The sequence below is a fragment of the Lissotriton vulgaris genome, chromosome 4_2 (assembly GCF_964263255.1).
Source record: "Lissotriton vulgaris chromosome 4_2, aLisVul1.2, whole genome shotgun sequence".
NCBI classification, from domain to species: Eukaryota; Metazoa; Chordata; class Amphibia; order Caudata; family Salamandridae; genus Lissotriton; species Lissotriton vulgaris.
In genome coordinates, this window is record NC_141692.1 from 4473670 (window position 1) to 4497542 (window position 23873).

Genomic DNA, 23873 nt, shown 5'->3' on the forward strand with positions numbered 1-23873 from the left:
ATGCATGTGAAAATATCTTTGCAGCGGTGTAACTTGAATGTGACCAAGAATCCAAGAACTACTCCTGGTTAACAACACACCAACAAGCTGCCCTCATGTACTGTTCATGATTTTAGCCATCACTGACCAGATTTACTAACCTTTCATGCAACGCTTACTGTGCCCGTTGTGTGAAAGGTGGTGAGCAACATGTTACCATATCTACCAAGATATTGCACACTTCTGCCCTCTCACAGCAGCGATGCACTTCAGGGAGCCTGGCACCAACTCAGGCACCCATGGACTGTTTGCGAGAGTGCCTGTGTAACAAGGGTAACTGTTTGTGTGCAAGAAGGAGTGCCTTCCTGCACCGAAACAATCTCTCGAGGCAATAACAAAATAACAACAACAAAACATTGTGTTCTCCTTGTTACTCCATTCCTGGGGAGGCCTAGTGATTACACACAATCCCAGGTATAAAAACCTTTGTAAGTCTGGCATTGGGGGTGTTAAATCCGTGGGTGAATGTGATTGCACTGTCCATGTCCCTCCCAGGATTAAAAGGTAATGCAATGCAGTGCAAGCCTATGTAGTCGGGTACATTATTTTTACAAATCCATGCAACGCAGCACAAACTGCCCTGTGCGTGGTTTTGTATGGATGTCCCACACAAGTGGTGCAACCATGATACAAAAATGTTATTAAATCTGGTGAAGGTGTTCCTTCCTGCACAAAAATAGTCCTGCCTGCAATTCAGGCACCCTTGCATCTTGAAGCGTTGAGTGCGTCAGGAGAGGGGAGGGCAGGAATGGGCAATGTATTGGCAAAAATGGTGCATTGCTATGCTCTCCCTTTCATGAAGCGAAACACAGCAAGTTGCGTTGCCGCATTGCGTGAAGAAAAAGATAAACCTGGGCATTGATTGCCTTAGATTTACCGTTTTCTTAATTTTAACCCTCTCCATGCTGGGCTAATTCTCCCACAGTGCTGGGGGGGGCGCACGCGGCGCCGCAGTGCTCGTGATGAGCCCAGCTTATCATGCTCACTCGTCTTGACTCCACCCACTCCAATAGAACGCCCGCACAGGCGAGGAATTAGCCGCAAGTGGGCGGGCCGCAGCGGTTATGATGAGCTCAGCTCGTCATGAGCACAGTTCCACTACGCCTCATGACATGAGCTTGGGAGGGGTTACAGTTTGGTTACAATTTGTGATTTGTGCTGCCATTTACTTCAACTGTTCACCACTGTGTTATCGCAGATCATTGTTCATCCATTTGATCCCTTTTCTTTTTAATGTCTACATTTATTTCTTTGCTATTGGGCCTCTATTCTACCTTTTGATTCATCAGATTCACGCCTGCGGAGGAGACCCAGAGCGTTCTTAGACTGGAAAGAAAGAGACATTGCTTCCACTTGTTTCCATAACTGTATGTCGTCTGTGATGTCATCATTGGCATATTATTTTGTGAAACTAAACATCAATACAACAGGAGTTATGATTCTGAGTTGACCTCCCAATATTTGTAGCCCCCTATTTTTGGTAATCCCAGTTTCGACACTCCCATATCCACTGTGGCAATAGTTTATATTTTGGGCGGTGCAGAAACAGAATATTGAATCAAAAATATATGATGACACAAATATTGAGTTAAAAATACATGGGTCTGAAATATTGACGTGCAAATTCTCATGGTCAAGAATATTGATTTTAGGTAAGAAATATTGACGTTAAAAATATCTAAGTGTGAAATATTGTTTGCAAAAAGTATAGTTATAAAAATATTGATTTTTTATTAATGTTATGTTTTTTAGTATGTTTTATATGTATCTGATGTATGTGTTTGTGTAAAAAGAATTGTTTGTATGTTTAATATATGTTTTACATTTGTAGTAGAAATTCATTGTTTTTTATTAGATTTTTGAGTTTGAGTTCCATAGCGGATTGTGGGTATGTTGGGGAATAGGATAGGAAGTAATTTAGTTATGTAAAAATAATTGATTATTTTTAGCAGTTAACAAATTTTTTTTATTTGATTTTTGTGTTTTTAGCTCCCTAGTGGGTTGTAGATTTATAGGGGAATAGGGTGGGAAGTAATTTCATTTTATTATATTTATTTATTTATTTATTTATTTAATTGTTTTTGTTATTGAATATTGAAATCAGGTGTATACAAAAATCATCTTTCCAGTTAAAACACATTTTCCAATAAAACACATTACAACATTTAGAAAGGTTACCACTAATTCATCATAAATATCTTAAATAGGTCAATATAGCGTGATTAAGACTGAGTCAAAAATGTATCCAGTAAAAGCTAAAAAAAAATAAAAAAAGAGAAGGACAGTGATTATGGCTTGCTAGCATCGCTCCAGGTTTTAAGCGGGGCCCATATTTTCTGCCCCAACTCCCTCATCCTTCTACCTTTTTGAGAATATAAAGAGGCTTCAATGTTATGAATGCCTAGCAATCTGGATAACCACATCTGGAATGAGGGTGTCGTGGGATCCTTCCAGCGTGCCACCAACAGTATTTTTAAAACTGAAAAACAAATAAATACAAAGACTTCCTCTTCCTTTTTCAATCTTAGCTTAGCATCTATTCCAAATATCATCAGGACTGGGGATAGGGTAACTTTAGTCCCTAGCAGCCCCTCCCAGAATTTTTTCAATTCCAAACTAAGCTTTTTCAGAGCGCTGCAGTCATTAAACATGTGGACTAAATTTGCCAGCCCCCCAAAACACCTGGGACACCTATCATTGTCTCTTTTGCTCCACTCAAAGATCTTAGCTGGGGTGTAATAAAGCTTAAATAATGTTTTATAATGTTGTGCCCTAAGGTTTGAGGACCGGAATATATTGCTTGCCATCTGCAATGCTCTATCCAGATCCACATCTGGGTCCCCGAGTTTTACCGCCCATGAAGCCTCGACCTTTTCCATAACATCGTGACATGTGTCAGAAAGGGCCCCATAGATCATACTAATCCTGGTCCCCCCACCCAAAACAGAGTCAAGAATCTTAATTCTTCCTCCTGGGCTGATCCGAGGTCTAATAGACATCAAAGTTTGGTATATTTGCATGAACTTGAAACTATGTTTCGCTTCCAGCCCAAATTTCCATTGAAGCTCAGCAAAACCCATCGGGGCAGCCCCTTCCCATATATGTCCTATTCTACTAATTCCTTGTGATTCCCAAACTGACCCCCCTCCATCACAGCTCAGATACGGGAAGAGTTTAGAATTCCATAAGGGTGTGTAATATTTACATTTCAGGATTCCTAATGCCTTCTTAACTTCTTTCCACACCCACCACGCACTATCCACTACCTTGTATCTTTTTATATTGTAGTATCGCCGGTCTGTATTACGCAGCAATAACCCCATTGCCTCTTTCCCCACCAGTAATTCATAAATACAGGGTGGAAAGATGCTCCCTGTTTGTCTGTTAACATATACTGGGGTACTACCCAACAATATCGCCATTTGGATAAACAGAGAAGCTAATAAGTAACACCTAATATTAGGGGCCCCCAAAACCACCTCTTTCCTAAGTATTTTAATGAGCGCCTTATCTTTCCATACTGCCACAAGACTTTACTCAATGGATTTAAGCACACTCTCCCCCACCATAAGCGGAATCGCACGAAAAAGGTACAAGAATTTCAGCAACATAGTCATCTTTAGAACATTAATCCTCCCCAATAATGAAAGATGAATGGGATCTATCCGCTTTAGCTTCAATATGACTGAATCTATAAGTGGCTCATAATTCTCTTTAACGATAGACTCCATTGAGGGACTGATTCTAACCCCCAAACAGGTTGCCGAATCTGTATATCTACTATCCCGTTTTATGAGGTTACTTGATACTATCTGGGTCTTATTTACATTAAGCAGATATCCTGAGCATCGGCCAAACTCTGCGGTGATTACCGCCAGAACGGACATTGCGGCATCAGGCTCTGGAGTTAGGACTGCCAAGTCATCCGCATAAGCTAACAGCTTGGTCTCGAATCCCCTATGTATCACTGGTTTGATACCCCAGCTTCCCAAAATTCTTCTAATTAACGGGTCTATATATAAAGCAAAGAGGATTGGGGAGCAGGGGCACCCTTGATGGGTCCCCCGAGAGATGAATATCTTATATGATGCTCCTCCCATTAACTGGATTTTGGCGCACAGGTCAACATACATTGCCTTATTTGCCTTAATTATTTTAGGGCCAAAGCCCCTCCCCCACAAATACAGCCAAGTGACGCGGTCAAAGGCTTTTTTGGAATCGAGAAGGATCTTGGTGATCCGACCCCTCGAAGCAAGAAATGCCCTAGTTAAATATCTTCTCCCACCAAACGAACCCAGTGGCCAAACTTACCTATGGAATATCACTCCCATTAAGGGTCATTACAAATGCGGGAATTGTAAGGCTTGCCCGCTGACCAAAGAAATCAAATCCTTCACGCATAATAATTATGTGTAATGATTATACACACACACTGAGTGAACACACCAACTGTAATTGCTCTGAAGTCATTTACGCCATCCAATGTCCTTGTGATTTCCTATATATAGGCCAAACTACCCAAAAAGTAAAACGCCGGGTGTTACAACATTGCAGTAAAATAAGTTGCAGGACACAGGGGGCCCCACTAGTGGAACACTATAGTAGGTTTGGACATTCCCCTTCAGACCTCAAATGGTGGGTCATTGAGAAAGTATAGATTATCAAGAAGGACTAGCTAAGTTGTGTGAAAGGACTCAATGGGTACGCATGTTGACAAACCATTTAGTTTGGTCATGAAGCCGCCACCCACCAACCTAGTTGGTGGTATGCTTCATCATCGGGCCCACCACAGTGACACCGAATGTGTCCCGGTTGTGCTGCAACGCCAGATTACTGAGGAGCTGGTATACTTGCTGAGTGTGCAGTGTTGGTGAATGTGAAAGTGAATTTTAAAAGCTATACAGTGGGTCCCAGTACCCGAGGGTATATGGATAGACTTTAATTACTGGGCCCCTGTTAGCAGCTAAGAAGGCAAACAGACGCATGGGAGTAGGTAATGACCTCCTTCGTCCTGTGTGTTCTACATGTTTCAGCCAGGCCTTTTGAATAAAACTGGCTTTCATCAGGACCAATGAGTATGGGAAGGTGTTAATAAAAATTATTTTAAGTGAATTGTTTGTGTAATTAAAAGTGTTGCACTCGCTAAGGTGCGTTACGTGTAAGAGGGGGATTCCCTCTACTTTACTGTACACATAACATAAAGGACACAGACAGACGTACAAGGTAGAGTCAATTAGGATATTGTTTCAAAAACACAACGTTTTATGCCGGCTAATAAGGTGTGTGAAACACCCTAAAAGCGGCAGAAAGATGTGACCATGCTAGTTGCAGGGCTAGTGTGGTTTTAACCGTAAAACCTGTGTGGGGGGTGGTGGGCTAAACAGCAGGGTAAGTGCAGGGTGAGGTACAGGTAAGATATAATACATTTTCCTCACACTTGCTGTTTGCTGTTAAAGCCTCCTTGGGTCACCTGGCAGGGAGAAAAGACTCTAGACATTGTGGAAAGTCAGAGATTAGCGCCAAACCTGTAGGGAGAAAAATGCTGCAGCTTACCTAGTTCGTAGTGGTAGGGTAGTGTGTTTACTCACGGAATTGCTGATCTGCGTGCTCCTTAGACCTGTTGTCCTGCTGCGGTGTCCCGGGTAAATGAGTGAGGGCCCCGGTCGGGTTTAAATAGCCCGTATGATTCGCAACACCTGGAGCGGGAATGAAAATGGAGAAGGTGCGATTGCTCTGTAAGCGCCAAGTCATATAGAACGTGCGCATGCGTGCAGGATAAGTATTTTGTGCGCATGCGCAATGGGCTCAAAGTAGTGCCCGGTTACCGTGCATGCGCGTGGCAGCGCTGGACACGAGAATAGGCCCGCGAGGTGTGGGTCATTCAATTTGTATGCCCAAAAGGGTGAGCATAACCCCGTAAAGTGTGGGACATTCCTGTGATGTTGTATTTTGAGTAAAAAGACTGGGAAGTTAGGTTTCAATAAGAAGAAAACAAAGTATAATAACGAAACAGGCAGGGATATCACTACTCAGTAAGAGTGGTACTGACAAATATCTAATCAGTAGGAGTACTGAAAATTGTGCACAAAGTTGGGGCAAGGGTGCCTTTGGTGTTACTTGGAGGGCTGTTGTTGCTACGGACTTTGCTTTCTTGCCCTGGTATTCCGGCCACTTTGCCACCTCTCGCGGCCCCCGCTCCGTGGGAGCCGCTCGCTGGACCAGGAACTCTGCTGCCCACGTTCTGCCTGGGATTTTGAGGACTTTCCAGACTCTCCTCGCACCAATCACGGACAGAGGCAGGACTGCGAGGACCAGCCTGCCCAGTGGCACTGATCGGCCGCAGCTGGTCCTCTTCCCGCCCCCTCCAGCGTAAAAAAGACCTAGCTGTGAGTGCATCCGGTGGGTGCCTTTTGTGTTACTTGGAGGGCTGTTGTTGCTACAGTCTTTGCTTTATTGCCCTGGTATTCCGGCCACTTTGCCACCTCTAGTGGCCCCCGCTCCGTGGGGCCGCTCGCTGGACCAGGCACTTTGCTGCCCACGTTCTGCCTGGGATTTTGAGGACTTTCCAGGCTCTCCTTGCACCACGCACGGACAGAGGGGGGACTGCGAGGACCAGCCTGCCCATCGCCGCTGATTGGCCGCAGCTGGTCCTCTTCCCGCCCCCTCCAGTGTAAAAAAGACCTAGCTGTAAGTGCATCCGGTGGGTGCCTTAGGTGTTACTAGGAGGGCTGTTGTTGCTACGGACTTTGCTTTCTTGCCCTGGTATTCCAGTCACTTCGCCACCTCTTGCGGCCCCCGCTCCGCCGGTAGCCGCTCGCTGGACCAGGAATTCTCCTGCCCACGTTCTGCCTGGGATTTTGAGGACTTTCCAGACTCTCCTCGCACCACGCACAGACAGAGGCGGGACTGCGAGGACCAGCCTGCCCAGCAGCGCTGATCGGCCGCAGCTGGTCCTCTTCCCGCCCCCTCCAGTGCCTTATCCTATAATAGGTCCAATAGCAACACGCACGCGGGACGTGCGCGGGACTGAGCGCGGGGCTAAGCCCGGGCTAAGGGCGGGCCCGTTGTAGCCCGTTAGAGACCGGTGGAGGCCGGGCTGGGCCAGCCCTCTAACGTTTACTTCGAGCCCGGATTGGTGAGTAGCAGTATCCAGACACTGTAATCATACGTACATTTCTATACAGATTCTTACTGCTGCTCCTGGTAATCTCTACCCCTGAGAATGTCTACTCGAGGGAGCAGAAGCAAAACTGCTGCAGGAGGGCCCCTATCTACAGGCACCTTGGACAATGTTATCATAAGGGCTAATACCTTTATAGACCTAGGGATCACGCTAATGGAGCGTAGGGTGTCCCAAATACCTAGCCATGGCAAAGAAAAGTTCTTCTATGGGTCCATTTGCAGCGGCCAAAACCCCTGATCTTATAGAGGCGGTGGGCCTTATAGATATTCAGGCAGAGGTACATGTTGAGAGATGTAGTTTGCCTAACACGGTAGATCTATCTGCGTCTCATCTATAATGTGCCTCGTTACTGAGGACAGATCTGGAAAATACCCGGGATTTAGTTATCAGCCCCACTCATGAAGACACACGCGCTACCACACTGAGGGGCAGGAGGGAGGGCGCCATCCCTAAAAAACAGAAACCAAAAAGCGGGAGGGGAAGGGGACGAAATCTGAAAAAGAATACTAAGGTTGTCACCCCTAAACCAAACATAAACCAGGACCCCCAAGATAGTGTTGTTATAACAGGGACTGCAGGGAATCTAGTAGGTCCAACCAGCCCGGTTGGGAGAACTGCTAGTAGGGAAGCGGTAGACACCCAAATTCTGCTGCAATTAGAAGAGCTCTTTAAATGTTATCTGTCTCCTATAGAGAATAGGTTATCCCATATGGAAAAGCAACTAGCTGATCTCCTCTCCAAGCCTATCTACCAAAAAATCCCAGGGGCCCTGAAAGATGGGAGCAACACAACAAGCAGTAAAAAAAGCTAGTGCACAAGCCCCAAAAAACTGCTTTTAGTAGTGGCTAACTCCAAACCTAATCCAACCCCAGTTGTTGAAAAGAGAGTGGAAAAGGAAGGTATACCCAACCCAGGCCCCAACATTCCCGGTGAGGGGGCCATTACACCCAGGGCACACAACATGCCGCCAATGGGGAACAAAAATGGTGGAGTAGCGGCCAGAGGAAGAGTGGTCAACCTCCCCCCGGAGGCCACACGGTTCGTGATCGTTATGACGGGGGTCCCAGAATTGGAGGCCCCCCATGTGGAAACCAACTAGTCACTTCATAATAAGGTCCGACACTGGCTTAACCAAAACCGGCCCTTACCCCCACATCGCAGAAGCAAGATCTTGACAGTGAGGAGGGTGGCATGGCTGGGGCATCAGAGGAAATCTGTCAAGGGAGATTGTGTGATAATCAATTTTGCGGACCCACACACTGCTGCTAAAGTTTGTGCATGGGATACACAAGAAAGATTTGAGGGTATAGCCACTAGACGACTGTCCTTCTTCTACCCCCCAATGAGAGGGCACACTCGGGACCCTAGAGTTAACAGCAACTTGCATAGAGTAGGGCATCGTGACTGGGGTTGGAATCAGGGGTCTTGGGGGGAGTACCCTCCCACAGAGCCAGATTTTAGGGACAACCGGGGGGGTTTCCCAATCATGAATAGGTTTAGTTGCCTGGACATGGTGGATTGACATGAACTACCACTAAGCCTCCCAAACGGGGGGAACACGATCCCTATAGCCACGACCAACTGTGCGATTGGGAATGTGGACCCTATAGCTCCCCATTTCTATGATAGCTCCGGGGCTGCTGCCACCCCACAATCAAAGATCCAGAGGGGCATCAGTGATATCAACTTACCCATGCAACCAGTTAGTTCCTTAAAAGATACTAGTGAGCCTAAATCCTGGGAGCAGGGAGGGAATAATGGAATCACCCTGGACCTGTCTGCTACAGACCACAGGGTAATCCATTTGTTATCTTGGAACGTGGCTGAGTTGCAAAAAAAGTTGTTTTTGCCAGAATGGAATGTGTTCATCGAAAAGTTCGATGTATGCATGTTCCAAGAAACCTTGAGCCTGCTCCCAGTGCACAAATCCGGTTATGCAACCTTCTTCGCGCCCGGAGCAAGCTGTGGCAAGGGTAGGCCGGCGGGTGGACTCCACATCTGGGTAAAAATTGGATTGAACTGGGACATTACCATCCACGAAACATGGACCAGGGATATCTTACATATCTCTTTCCCAGGTCACAGCAAGGGGAAGAGGATAGACCTTCTTAACATCTATTCTAGAGAGACTCCGGGGGTCACAACCTCAGATACACTTACGATCCCAGAACAGATATTAGCCAAATGTCCCACAACCTCTAAAATCTTAGTGGGAGGAGATTTCATTTGTACATTCGAACCCCTATCTAGGGATGACCCCCTGGGTATAGAGGAGGAGGACTCTAGATGGTCTATTCCAGCTCTCTCACTAGCTCCGATTAAAAAATGGTCAGCTAGGGCAATTCAGATCAATGCCCTGACCATGGAATTTTATCTAAGAGCAGTAAATGGTAGGACAATCTCTGACCGTGATGGAGCAATGACCTTTAATAGGCTTAACGGCCCGTCCAGAATTGACTACATCCTACTGGATGTTACACTATGGTGCGACCTAGAAGATATGGAGGTCATATCCTCGCTGGACAGTGACCATAACCCCCTATGTATGAAGATAAGGTGGGGTAAATTAAAGAGAAGTGGGAACAAAGCCCTCTTGAAGACAACTAGCGAGGTTGTCCCTTGCAATGGTAACCACAGGTTAAAATGGGACAAAGTTCAACTACAGGAAGGGAATCTTGAGAGGATTAGGGCGCATGTAGTAGAACTGACAGCAGAGATGGGGGGGCCTCGATCTGAGAAATGGTTGTGACCAAGGGCCGCCTTTCTTCTTGGCTTATAAGAACACGATAGAGGAGGTAGGACAATACTTCCTAGCCCAGGGCAAAACGGGTATAGGGAACACTAAACCTGCCACCACCAGTAATCCATGGTATTCAGCCCAGTGCAAGACGAAATGGAAGGAGTTAACTGTCGCCTTGTTTAAAAAGAATCCCTCGCTAGTTAGAGCGGCTAGGAAGGATTATGCAAGGGCGATAGCGCTGGCTAAACGTGAGTGGGAGGAACAACGTTGGCAGGATCTTAAATCAGCTGCCAACATGAAGAACCCCATGCTGTTCTGGGATCTGATTAACAAAGCTAGGCAGCAAAGTGTACCATCTATCGTAAATCATATAACGGAACAACAATGGCATTCCCACTTCTCTGCATTGTATGATGGGAGAGAAGTAGTAGATTCACCTCTCGCAGATTCAGATTTCAGGATCCATACCCTGACGGAGCTCGAAGAACCATTTCTGCCCTCCGAAGTAAGAGTGGCCATTAGACATCTGACCCCTAGGAAGGCAGCTGGCCCAGACGGGATACCAGGGGACCTTCTTCTGAATGACCCTGATGCCTGGGGCAAATTAATTGCCCTAATAATGAATTTTTTCTCTAAGGGTTATCCGGTGCCAGAATCATGGAAGGGAGCAGAGGTGGTAACAGTGTACAAAAAGGGCGCAAGAGACGACCCTGCCAATTACAGACCGATCAGTCTGATTGACGTTATCCAGAAGGTGGTTGGCAGGGTCATCATTTCTAGGGTGGGTTTCTGGATGGAAGAGGAACATGTTCTCTCTCACTTCCAAGCAGGGTTTCACCAGAAGGTGGGCACGATGGACCAGGTCTTCCGCTTTTTTGCGATCTATTGAAAAGTGACCATTAACAAGGGTAGCCTCTATCTGGCATTCATAGATCTTAAGACGGCATTCGACCTGGTCCCTCGTACAAGGCTGTGGGACATCTTGGGGAAGATGGGCTTCCCAGGGCCACTCTTGGGACTTATTGTGAAGCTACATGAGGGGAACTATGCATGGATCAGATAGGGCACCCAGGGACAACTGACAGAAAGGGTGCCCGTGAGGAGTGGAGTCCGCCAGGGATGTGTTATGGCACCAACCCTCTTCTCCCTCTTTGTGAATGGAGTGGTGGATCATCTGAGGGAGGAAGCGGCAGATGCGCCATCCCTGGCGGGGGAAAAAACACCCACTCTACTCTTCGCGGATGACACCATTGTGACAATCACCAAAAGCAGACACGTACACAGGAAGGTGATTGAAGAGAAAGTCTTTATTGCTAAGACTCAACTACTGCGACCTCAGCCACAGCCTAGCGTTCTCGGAGCCGCTCCACACAGTCTCAGGCGCTCGCCTTGGAACGCTGGTCGCGGTGACATTCTGAGTGATGTCACCGCGAGCAGCTCCATCACACGCGAGGGCGCCGGGGGAGTTTAGATGTGGACGATACCACACATCCCCCTTCCCTGCGGAAAGAAAACATAAAATATAACATGAACTGCAGAACGCACCAGGTAGCGCAGAGACACCCAACGGGGGTGTATAACAGCACAAGTCCTTGGCACGGTGTGAGTACTTGACCAAGGTAGGCAGGATGACACAGATCACATCATAACATACTGATCAAAATGCCTAGGAGGTCTGGTCACTCTCCTGCTAGGCCTAATGCTTGGGTGGGGGACCACCGATTGCCTCTTAGTGGTGGAACTGAGGTCCCGCCTAGGGTCTCCCTCCCACCCCCTTGAATTCTCAGAACCTTTCTCTTGCGATGGTACTTTACAACCCTCCCAAGGTTCCATATTTTCCCTTCTTGTGTCTTGACTGCATTTTTGAATAGTTTGGTGATCTTGGTAGGGCTGGTGTACTCTGACCAACTTGCCTTTCCTGTGGGAGCTCTGATCTTGATGCTGTCTCCCAATTTGAATTCAACCTTCTGCGTGGCCTTGTGCCGGTCATACCCTTCTTTTCTCTTTTCCATGGCTTCCTCCTGCTTCTTCGTGCTCTTAGCTTCTTTGGTTCGGTCTGACGACCCCTTGTGCCATTCCATCCATCCTGGGGTTAGCTTGGTGTTTGGTATCCTGGCGCGAAGCAATTCGAATGGGGTGACCCCCGTCGTCTGATGTGGTGTGAACCTGTAAGCTTCCAACCGTCTCCACGCCTCTTCCTTCCAGCTTATGCCACTAGCTCTGGCCAACTGGATGCTCTCTTTGAGGGTTTTGTTAACGCGTTCAACCATGCCGTTGGTCTCGGGGTGGTATAGAGCGCAACGCTTGTGTCTGATGCCTCTCCCTTCCAGGAAGTCTTCCATTTCCTTCGAACATAGTTGTACACCGTTGTCCGTAAGGATGTTGCTGGGCAGCCCTTCCCGGATGAACACCTCCTCTAGGAAACGGATGACAGTTTTGGTCGTGACTTCGCTGACAAAGTTTATCTCTGGCCACCTAGAATATAAATCCACAAGCACCAAGATGTAGGGTGTCCGCAGTTCCCCTGACATGGGGCCCACGATGTCCAATGCCAACTCATCCCAGGGTCCTGAAGGGGGCGGCCTGCACACCATAGGGGGCGTCTGTTGTCTCAGGACCTTGTCGCTGTTACTGCACGGTATGCACTCTCTGATTCTCCTTTCGGTGACTAGGTCCATGTTCGGCCACCAATAGCTCTCCCTGAGTCTCTGTTTGGTTTTTGTGATGCCCAAATGCCCTTCGTGGGCTAACTCGACCAGGTTGTCTCTCACTGTTGCAGGAGGTACAAGTCTCGTACCCCTGAATAGACATCCGTCTACTATGGACAACTCGTCCTTTATGGCCAGGTATGGCCGCAGGTTTTCATCCTGTTTGTCACCGTGCTTCCATCCGCCTTTTACTCTTATGTAGATCTCTTCCAGAATTTTGTCCTCTTCCAAAGCCTTTCTCCATGTTTCTTCTCCCAACACCCTCTGGATGACACAAACATCCTCCATCTGAAGATCCTCCTCTTCTTCCTCCGTCTTCCCTTGCTTCCCTCTCGCTTCTTCATCACCGACGAGTCTGGACAGACAGTCAGCTGCGAGGTTTTGTGTTCCGAGGACGTACTCGACATCAAAAGTGTATTCCTGAAGGCCGACTACCCACCGCCTTATCCTGCTAGAGATGGCATCCAAACCCTTCTTACTGAATACTTCCACTAACGGCTTGTGGTCAGTTCGGAGGGTGAACTGAGTTCCCCAGAGGAAGTCTCTGAACTTCCCTACTGCCCAAGATACCGCCAGAGCCTCTTTCTCGATCACCGAGTAGTTGTTCTCGGACTTCTGGAGTTACCTTGAGGCAAAGGCTATGGTTTCTTCTCCTTCTTCTCCAGCTTGGGTGAGGACTGCTCCCAAACCTTTTGCGCTCGCATCAGTGGTGACCACCGTTGCCCGGTTAGGTATATATGACTTCAAACTGGGGGCCTCAGCGAGTGCCTTCTTTACGTCCTCGAACTCCCTCTGGCACTCCTGACTCCACTGGAATTCATTCTCCTTCTTCAGCAGTAGCCTGATGGTGTATGTCCTTCCCGCCAGGTTCCTTATGAACTTCCCATAGAACTCTAACATCCCCATGAATGACTTGATCTCGTCCTTGCCCTTGGGGGGTGCCAGGTTGACAATGGTGTTTTGCAGCTCGGCTTTGGGACATATACCTTCTGTCGTCACCTTGTGCCCCAGGAAGTCTAATTCAGCACAGCCAAACACACACTTGTCTTTTCTCACTGTGAGGCCTTGCGACTGAAACCTCTCAAGCACGCATCTCAGTCTACTATCGTGCTCCTCATGGTTCTTGGCGAATATGAGCACGTCATCCAGGTAGCACATGACGCCTGGGATGCCCTTCAACATGTTGCCCATGATTCTCTGAAACACGGCGGCCGCCGAGACTAGCCCAAACGGCATTCTTTTGAACTTATATGCGCCCATGGGCGTCGCAAATGCTGTGAGCTCCTGAGACTCCTCGTGTAGCTTTATTTGGAAATAGGCTGAGGTGAGGTCGAGGGTGGAAAACACCTTGGCACCTTCTAGCATGCTCATCATTTGGGTGATGTTGGGTAAGGGGTAACGGTCGACCACGACCTCCTTGTTCAATGCCCTTAAGTCTATGCAGAGCCGGACCGACCCATCCTTCTTCTTTGCTGCCACAATGGGGGCCAACCATTCTGTTGCTTCCACCGGTTCGATGACACCGGCCTTGCACAGTTTCGCCAGTTCAGACTTCACCTCCTCCTGGATGGCAATGGGGAGCTTCCTAACCTTAGTCACGACAGGTCTGGCGTTCTCCTTCAATCTTATTTTGTGACAGTAGTTTCTCAGACACCCTAGTTCTTCTCTGAACACCTCTTTGAACTCTGTTACCACATCAGCATTGTGTTCAATAATCTCTTGTATCAGGATCTGGGGATTGCAGTTAGGATTCAAATAGACCCCCAGCTCTTTCTGTGCTTGCCACCCCAAAATGTTGTCTCCTACAGTGGACACATACACCTTGGAGACCGTCGTTCTGTTGCTGTATTCTACTTTTGCTAGGAAATACCCCTTCATAGAGATGGGGCGACCAGCATACCCCCCTGGCCTTAGATCCATTCTTTTCAAAGTTATTGTTCCCCTTGACACTCGTGAGAACTCCTTAGCATTGATAATGGTAATTCTTGAACAGGAGTCAAACAATGCTTCCAACTCAACCTCCCCAACTTTTATGGTGTCTTTGGGACTGCTGACTTGTCCTCCCTCGACCTGCACCACTATTTCCGCACACACGGGGTTGTTGGGACTTGGGACTTGTAACTCTTGTACCTGCACAACAATCTCGTCACACACTACATTCGTCCTGTCTCTACTCTGCCTACTGACTCCCTGCCCACTCTTGCAGTACTGCTTGAAATGTCCTTTCTTCCCACACCTGTTACACGTGAATCTGAGAGCAGGGCATTCTCTGTCGTTTGCTAGGTGTCCCTGCTTGCCACACCTATAGCAAGTGCCTTTGAACGATCCCCCTGGCCTGCCCTCTTTCTGTTCTTTACCCACTATCTTCTGGTTTTTGACTACTGACACTGCCTCACACTCGGTCACCACTTCACTGACATTGGCCTTTTCATCTATTTTCTTTTCCCCTGTGTCTTGCTTTATTTCTTTGACACACTGAAGCATGTGCTCCACCTGCTTGGCTATAATGAGCACCTCCCGCAGTGGTGGGTCGTCCTTGAGCCATAGCTCTTCACGCACTCGTTCCATCCTACACGCCAAGACAAATTGGTCCCTGATTCTTTCTTCACTTGCCCCACCAAATTTGCAAGTGGCGGCTAACTTCCTCAATTCGGATACAAAATCTTCTATCGATTCATCCTCTTTTTGTACTCTTTTCCCGAAGTGGTACCTCTCCATGATCGTGCTGGTCTTGGGAAGATAGTGTAAATCTAGTTTTTTAAGGTTCACTTCAAACTCGTTCAGACCCCTTGCCTCCTGTGCCCCTAACTCTGGGAGATGATCCAGGACCTCCTCACCTTCCGCCCCTAGATAATAGGCCAATAATGCAACCTTCCTTTCTAAACCCAGGTTTGGCCCACAAACAGTGGCGTAATTTAAAAACACTTTTTTCCATTTCTTCCACTGGATGTTGGGATCCCCTGGGGTGGTTGAGAAAAAAGGTGGAGGGGTCACACTTTGCATGCTAGATGCTACGTATTCCTCTGTTTGCACCCAGAGGAAGGCACACACCCACTAGACACAGTGACACTGAAAAGGAAAAGATATGTTATCATAAACCATAAAAAGCATACATTCCTATACTACCAGTCCCCCAAACGATTTTAAATAGGAACAGACAGAGAAAGTAATGCTTGCACAGTCTCTAGAGTAAGGAGATACAGTACAGAAGCTTTGAGCGTAGGATAGTGCTGACTATTACTGCTACGTTCTCCTGAAACACCACACCACACTCCACTTTTATCCCCAACGTAGACCGACTTAAACTACGCCTGTGGCGGAGGGGCAAAAGAGTCCAGAAACCCTTCTGTGCATCTGGAGGACCCACACACTGCTGCTAAAGTTTGTGCATGGGATACACAAGAAAGATTTGAGGGTATAGCCACTAGACGACTGTCCTTCTTCTACCCCCCAATGAGAGGGCACACTCGGGACCCTAGAGTTAACAGCAACTGGCATAGAGTAGGGCATCGTGACTGGGGTTGGAATCAGGGGTCTAGGGGGGAGTACCCTCCCACAGAGCCAGATTCTAGGGACAACTGGGGGGGTTTCCCAATCATGAATAGGTTTAGTTGCCTGGACATGGTGGATTGACATGAACTACCACTAAGTCTCCCAAACGGGGGGAACACGATCCCTATAGCCACGACCAACTGTGCGATTGGGAATGTGGACCCTATAGCTCCCCATTTCTATGATAGCTCCGGGGCTGCTGCCACCCCACAATCAAAGATCCAGAGGGGCATCAGTGATATCAACTTACCCATGCAACCAGATAGTTCCTTAAAAGATACTAGTGAGCCTAAATCCTGGGAGCAGGGAGGGAATAATGGAATCACCCTGGACCTGTCTGCTACAGACCACAGGGTAATCCATTTGTTATCTTGGAACGTGGCTGAGTTGCAAAAAAAGTTGTTTTTGCCAGAATGGAATGTGTTCATCGAGAAGTTCGATGTATGCATGTTCCAAGAAACCTTGAGCCTGCTCCCAGTGCACAAATCCGGTTATGCAACCTTCTTCGCGCCCGGAGCAAGCTGTGGCAAGGGTAGGCCGGCGGGTGGACTCCACATCTGGGTAAAAATTGGATTGAACTGGGACATTACCATCCACGAAACATGGACCAGGGATATCTTACATATCTCTTTCCCAGGTCACAGCAAGGGGAAGAGGATAGACCTTCTTAACATCTATTCTAGAGAGACTCCGGGGGTCACAACCTCAGATACACTTACGATCCTAGAACAGATATTAGCCAAATGTCCCACAACCTCTAAAATCTTAGTGGGAGGCGATTTCAACTATACATTCGAACCCCTATCTAGGGATGACCCCCTGGGTATAGAGGAGGAGGACTCTAGATGGTCTATTCCAGCTCTCTCACTAGCTCCTATTAAAAAATGGTCAGCTAGGGCAATTCAGATCAATGCCCTGACCATGGAATTTTATCTAAGAGCAGTAAATGGTAGGACAATCTCTGACCGTGATGGAGCAATGACCTTTAATAGGCTTAACGGCCCGTCCAGAATTGACTACATCCTACTGGATGTTACACTATGGTGCGACCTAGAAGATATGGAGGTCATATCCTCGCTGGACAGTGACCATAACCCCCTATGTATGAAGATAAGGTGGGGTAAATTAAAGAGAAGTGGGAACAAAGCCCTCTTGAAGACAACTAGCGAGGTTGTCCCTTGCAATGGTAACCACAGGTTAAAATGGGACAAAGTTCAACTACAGGAAGGGAATCTTGAGAGGATTAGGGCGCATGTAGTAGAACTGACAGCAGAGATGGGGGGCCTCGATCTTAGAAATGGTTGTGACCAAGGGCCGCCTTTCTTCTTGGCTTATAAGAACACAATAGAGGAGGTAGGACAATACTTCCTAGCCCAGGGCAAAACGGGTATAGGGAACACTAAACCTGCCACCACCAGTAATCCATGGTATTCAGCCCAGTGCAAGACGAAATGGAAGGAGTTAACTGTCGCCTTGTTTAAAAAGAATCCCTCGCTAGTTAGAGCGGCTAGGGAGGATTTTGCAAGGGCGATAGCGCTGGCTAAACGTGAGTGGGAGGAACAACGTTGGCAGGATCTTAAATCAGCTGCCAACATGAAGAACCCCATGCTGTTCTGGGATCTGATTAACAAAGCTAGGCAGCAAAGTGTACCATCTATCGTAAATCATATAACGGAACAACAATGGCATTCCCACTTCTCTGCGTTGTATGATGGGAGAGAAGTAGTAGATTCACCGCTCGCAGATTCAGATTTCAGGATCCATACCCTGACGGAGCTCGAAGAACCATTTCTGCCCTCCGAAGTAAGAGTGGCCATTAGACATCTGACCCCTAGGAAGGCAGCTGGCCCAGACGGGATACCAGGGGACCTTCTTCTGAATGACCCTGATGCCTGGGGCAAATTAATTGCCCTAATAATGAATTTTTTCTCTAAGGGTTATCCGGTGCCAGAATCATGGAAGGGAGCAGAGGTGGTAACAGTGTACAAAAAGGGCGCAAGAGACGACCCTGCCAATTACAGACCGATCAGTCTGATTGACGTTATCCAGAAGGTGGTTGGCAGGGTCATCATTTCTAGGGTGGGTTTCTGGATGGAAGAGGAACATGTTCTCTCTCACTTCCAAGCAGGGTTTCACCAGAAGGTGGGCACGATGGACCAGGTCTTCCGCTTTTTTGCGATCTATTGAAAAGTGACCATTAACAAGGGTAGCCTCTATCTGGCATTCATAGATCTTAAGGCGGCATTCGACCTGGTCCCTCGTGCAAGGCTGTGGGACATCTTGGGGAAGATGGGCTTCCCAGGGCCACTCTTGGGACTTATTGTGAAGCTACATGAGGGGAACTATGCATGGATCAGATAGGGCACCCAGGGACAACTGACAGAAAGGGTGCCCGTGAGGAGTGGAGTCCGCCAGGGATGTGTTATGGCACCAACCCTCTTCTCCCTCTTTGTGAATGGAGTGGTGGATCATCTGAGGGAGGAAGCGGCAGATGCGCCATCCCTGGCGGGGGAAAAAACACCCACTCTACTCTTCGCGGATGACACCATTGTGACAATCACCAAAACCAGACACGTACACAGGAAGGTGATTGAAGAGAAAGTCTTTATTGCTAAGACTCAACTACTGCGACCTCAGCCACAGCCTAGCGTTCTCGGAGCCGCTCCACACAGTCTCAGGCGCTCGCCTTGGAACGCTGGTCGCGGTGACATTCTGAGTGATGTCACCGCGAGCAGCTCCATCACACGCGAGGGCGCCGGGGGAGTTTAGATGTGGACGATACCACACATCCCCCTTCCCTGCGGAAAGAAAACATAAAATATAACATGAACTGCAGAACGCACCAGGTAGCGCAGAGACACCCAACGGGGGTGTATAACAGCACAAGTCCTTGGCACGGTGTGAGTACTTGACCAAGGTAGGCAGGATGACACAGATCACATCATAACATACTGATCAAAATGCCTAGGAGGTCTGGTCACTCTCCTGCTAGGCCTAATGCTTGGGTGGGGGACCACCGATTGCCTCTTAGTGGTGGAACTGAGGTCCCGCCTAGGGTCTCCCTCCCACCCCCTTGAATTCTCAGGACCTTTCTCTTGCGATGGTACTTTACAACCCTCCCAAGGTTCCATATTTTCCCTTCTTGTGTCTTGACTGCATTTTTGAATAGTTTGGTGATCTTGGTAGGGCTGGTGTACTCTGACCAACTTGCCTTTCCTGTGGGAGCTCTGATCTTGATGCTATCTCCCAATTTGAATTCAACCTTCTGCGTGGCCTTGTGCCGGTCATACCCTTCTTTTCTCTTTTCCATGGCTTCCTCCTGCTTCTTCATGCTCTTAGCTTCTTTGGTTCGGTCTGACCACCCCTTGTGCCATTCCATCCATCCTGGGGTTAGCTTAGTGTTGGGTATCCTGGCGCGAAGCAATTCGAATGGGGTGACCCCCGTCGTCTGATGTGGTGTGAACCTGTAAGCTTCCAACCGTCTCCACGCCTCTTCCTTCCAGCTTATGCCACTAGCTCTGGCCAACTGGATGCTCTCTTTGAGGGTTTTGTTAACGCGTTCAACCATGCCGTTGGTCTCGGGGTGGTATAGAGCGCAACGCTTGTGTCTGATGCCTCTCCCTTCCAGGAAGTCTTCCATTTCCTTCGAACATAGTTGTACACCGTTGTCCGTAAGGATGTTGCTGGGCAGCCCTTCCCGGATGAACACCTCCTCTAGGAAACTGATGACAGTTTTGGTCGTGACTTCGCTGACAAAGTTTATCTCTGGCCACCTAGAATATAAATCCACAAGCACCAAGATGTAGGGTGTCCGCAGTTCCCCTGACATGGGGCCCACGATGTCCAATGCCAACTCATCCCAGGGTCCTGAAGGGGGCGGCCTGCACACCATAGGGGGCGTCTGTTGTCTCAGGACCTTGTCGCTGTTACTGCACGGTATGCACTCTCTGATTCTCCTTTCGGTGACTAGGTCCATGTTCGGCCACCAATAGCTCTCCCTGAGTCTCTGTTTGGTTTTTGTGATGCCCAAATGCCCTTCGTGGGCTAACTCGACCAGGTTGTCTCTCACTGTTGCAGGAGGTACAAGTCTCGTACCCCTGAATAGACATCCGTCTACTATGGACAACTTGTCCTTAATGGCCAGGTATGGCCGCAGGTTTTCGTCCTGTTTGTCACCGTGCTTCCATCCGCCTTTTACTCTTATGTAGATCTCTTCCAGAATTTTGTCCTCTTCCAAAGCCTTTCTCCATGTTTCTTCTCCCAACGCCCTCTGGATGACACAAACATCCTCCATCTGAAGATCCTCCTCTTCTTCCTCCGTCTTCCCTTGCTTCCCTCTCGCTTCTTCATCACCGACGAGTCTGGACAGACAGTCAGCTGCGAGGTTTTGTGTTCCGAGGACGTACTCGACATCAAAAGTGTATTCCTGAAGGCCGACTACCCACCGCCTTATCCTGCTAGAGATGGCATCCAAACCCTTCTTACTGAATACTTCCACTAACGGCTTGTGGTCAGTTCGGAGGGTGAACTGAGTTCCCCAGAGGAAGTCTCTGAACTTCCCTACTGCCCAAGATACCGCCAGAGCCTCTTTCTCGATCACCGAGTAGTTGTTCTCGGACTTCTGGAGTTACCTTGAGGCAAAGGCTATGGTTTCTTCTCCTTCTTCTCCAACTTGGGTGAGGACTGCTCCCAAACCTTTTGCGCTCGCATCAGTGGTGACCACCGTTGCCCGGTTAGGTATATATGACTTCAAACTGGGGGCCTCAGCGAGTGCCTTCTTTACGTCCTCGAACTCCCTCTGGCACTCCTGACTCCACTGGAATTCATTCTCCTTCTTCAGCAGTAGCCTGATGGTGTATGTCCTTCCCGCCAGGTTCCTTATGAACTTCCCATAGAACTCTAACATCCCCATGAATGACTTGATCTCGTCCTTGCCCTTGGGGGGTGCCAGGTTGACAATGGTGTTTTGCAGCTCGGCTTTGGGACATATACCTTCTGTCGTCACCTTGTGCACCAGGAAGTCTAATTCAGCACAGCCAAACACACACTTGTCTTTTCTCACTGTGAGGCCTTGCGACTGAAACCTCTCAAGCACGCATCTCAGTCTACTATCGTGCTCCTCATGGTTCTTGGCGAATATGAGCACGTCATCCAGGTAGCACATGACGCCTGGGATGCCCTTCAACATGTTGCCCATGATTCTCTGAAACACGGCGGCCGCCGAGACTATCCCAAACGGCATTCTTTTGAACTTATATGCGCCCATGGGCGTCGCAAATGCTGTGAGCTCCTGAGACTCCTCGTGTAGCTTTATTTGGAAATAGGCTGAGGTGAGGTCGAGGGTGGAAAACACCTTGGCACCTTCTAGCATGCTCATCATTTGGGTGATGTTGGGTAAGGGGTAACGGTCGACCACGACCTCCTTGTTCAATGCCCTTAAGTCTATGCAGAGCCGGACCGACCCATCCTTCTTCTTTGCTGCCACAATGGGGGCCAACCATTCTGTTGCTTCCACTGGTTCGATGACACCGGCCTTGCACAGTTTCGCCAGTTCAGACTTCACCTCCTCCTGGATGGCAATGGGGAGCTTCCTAACCTTAGTCACGACAGGTCTGGCGTTCTCCTTCAATCTTATTTTGTGACAGTAGTTTCTCAGACACCCTAGTTCTTCTCTGAACACCTCTTTGAACTCTGTTACCACGTCAGCATTGTGTTCAATAATCTCTTGTATCAGGATCTGGGGATTGCAGTTAGGATTCAAATAGACCCCCAGCTCTTTCTGTGCTTGCCACCCCAAAATGTTGTCTCCTACAGTGGACACATACACCTTGGAGACCGTCGTTCTGTTGCTGTATTCTACTTTCGCTAGGAAATACCCCTTCATAGAGATGGGGCGACCAGCATACCCCCCTGGCCTTAGATCCATTCTTTTCAAAGTTATTGTTCCCCTTGACACTCGTGAGAACTCCTTAGCATTGATAATGGTAATTCTTGAACAGGAGTCAAACAATGCTTCCAACTCAACCTCCCCAACTTTTATGGTGTCTTTGGGACTGCTGACTTGTCCTCCCTCGACCTGCACCACTATTTCCGCACACACTGGGTTGTTGGGACTTGGGACTTGTAACTCTTGTACCTGCACAACAATCTCGTCACACACTACATTCGTCCTGTCTCTACTCTGCCTACTGACTCCCTGCCCACTCTTGCAGTACTGCTTGAAATGTCCTTTCTTCCCACACCTGTTACACGTGAATCTGAGAGCAGGGCATTCTCTGTCGTTTGCTAGGTGTCCCTGCTTGCCACACCTATAGCAAGTGCCTTTGAACGATCCCCCTGGCCTGCCCTCTTTCTGTTCTTTACCCACTATCTTCTGGTTTTTGACTACTGACACTGCCTCACACTCGGTCACCACTTCACTGACATTGGCCTTTTCATCTATTTTCTTTTCCCCTGTGTCTTGCTTTATTTCTTTGACACACTGAAGCATGTGCTCCACCTGCTTGGCTATAATGAGCACCTCCCGCAGTGGTGGGTCGTCCTTGAGCCATAGCTCTTCACGCACTCGTTCCATCCTACACGCCAAGACAAATTGGTCCCTGATTCTTTCTTCACTTGCCACACCAAATTTGCAAGTGGCGGTTAACTTCCTCAATTCGGATACAAAATCTTCTATCGATTCACCCTCTTTTTGTACTCTTTTCCCGAAGTGGTACCTCTCCATGATCGTGCTGGTCTTGGGAAGATAGTGTAAATCTAGTTTTTTAAGGTTCACTTCAAACTCGTTCAGACCCCTTGCCTCCTGTGCCCCTAACTCTGGGAGATGATCCAGGACCTCCTCACCTTCCGCCCCTAGATAATAGGCCAATAATGCAACCTTCCTTTCTAAACCCAGGTTTGGCCCACAAACAGTGGCGTAATTTAAAAACACTTTTTTCCATTTCTTCCACTGGATGTTGGGATCCCCTGGGGTGGTTGAGAAAAAAGGTGGAGGGGTCACACTTTGCATGCTAGATGCTACGTATTCCTCTGTTTGCACCCAGAGGAAGGCACACACCCACTAGACACAGTGACACTGAAAAGGAAAAGATATGTTATCATAAACCATAAAAAGCATACATTCCTATACTACCAGTCCCCCAAACGATTTTAAATAGGAACAGACAGAGAAAGTAATGCTTGCACAGTCTCTAGAGTAAGGAGATACAGTACAGAAGCTTTGAGCGTAGGATAGTGCTGACTATTACTGCTACGTTCTCCTGAAACACCACACCACGCTCCACTTTTATCCCCAACGTAGACCGACTTAAACTACGCCTGTGGCGGAGGGGCAAAAGAGTCCAGAAACCCTTCTGTGCATCTGGTGGAACACTGGTCAGTATGAAATCCATATACAGGCAACGCTTTCATACAGAGAGAGATCTAAAACACCCATTGATAGGGGCCTCACTATAAATACCTCTAAAAGAAAGCTTAAGGCCATCTCACCCTCCAAGAGATTCAGGAATAATGTCTCGCTTAATGGCGTTCCCTTGGAGTTGGTCGATTCCTTTGATTATCTGGGTGTAAGGGTAAACAGACGGATGAAATGGAAAGACCATTTGGCCAAAATGTTATTAAACCGCAAAAGAGTCTCTGAGGTGGTTCTAAG

At 48.1% G+C, this 23873-nt stretch overlaps 1 protein-coding gene across 1 annotated transcript in view; it reads left to right on the forward strand.

Moving 5' to 3' along the window:
- LOC147718104 (multidrug and toxin extrusion protein 2-like) overlaps window positions 1-23873 on the forward strand; it is a 615385-nt gene that overhangs the window by 345096 nt on the left and 246416 nt on the right. The window lies entirely within an intron of this gene.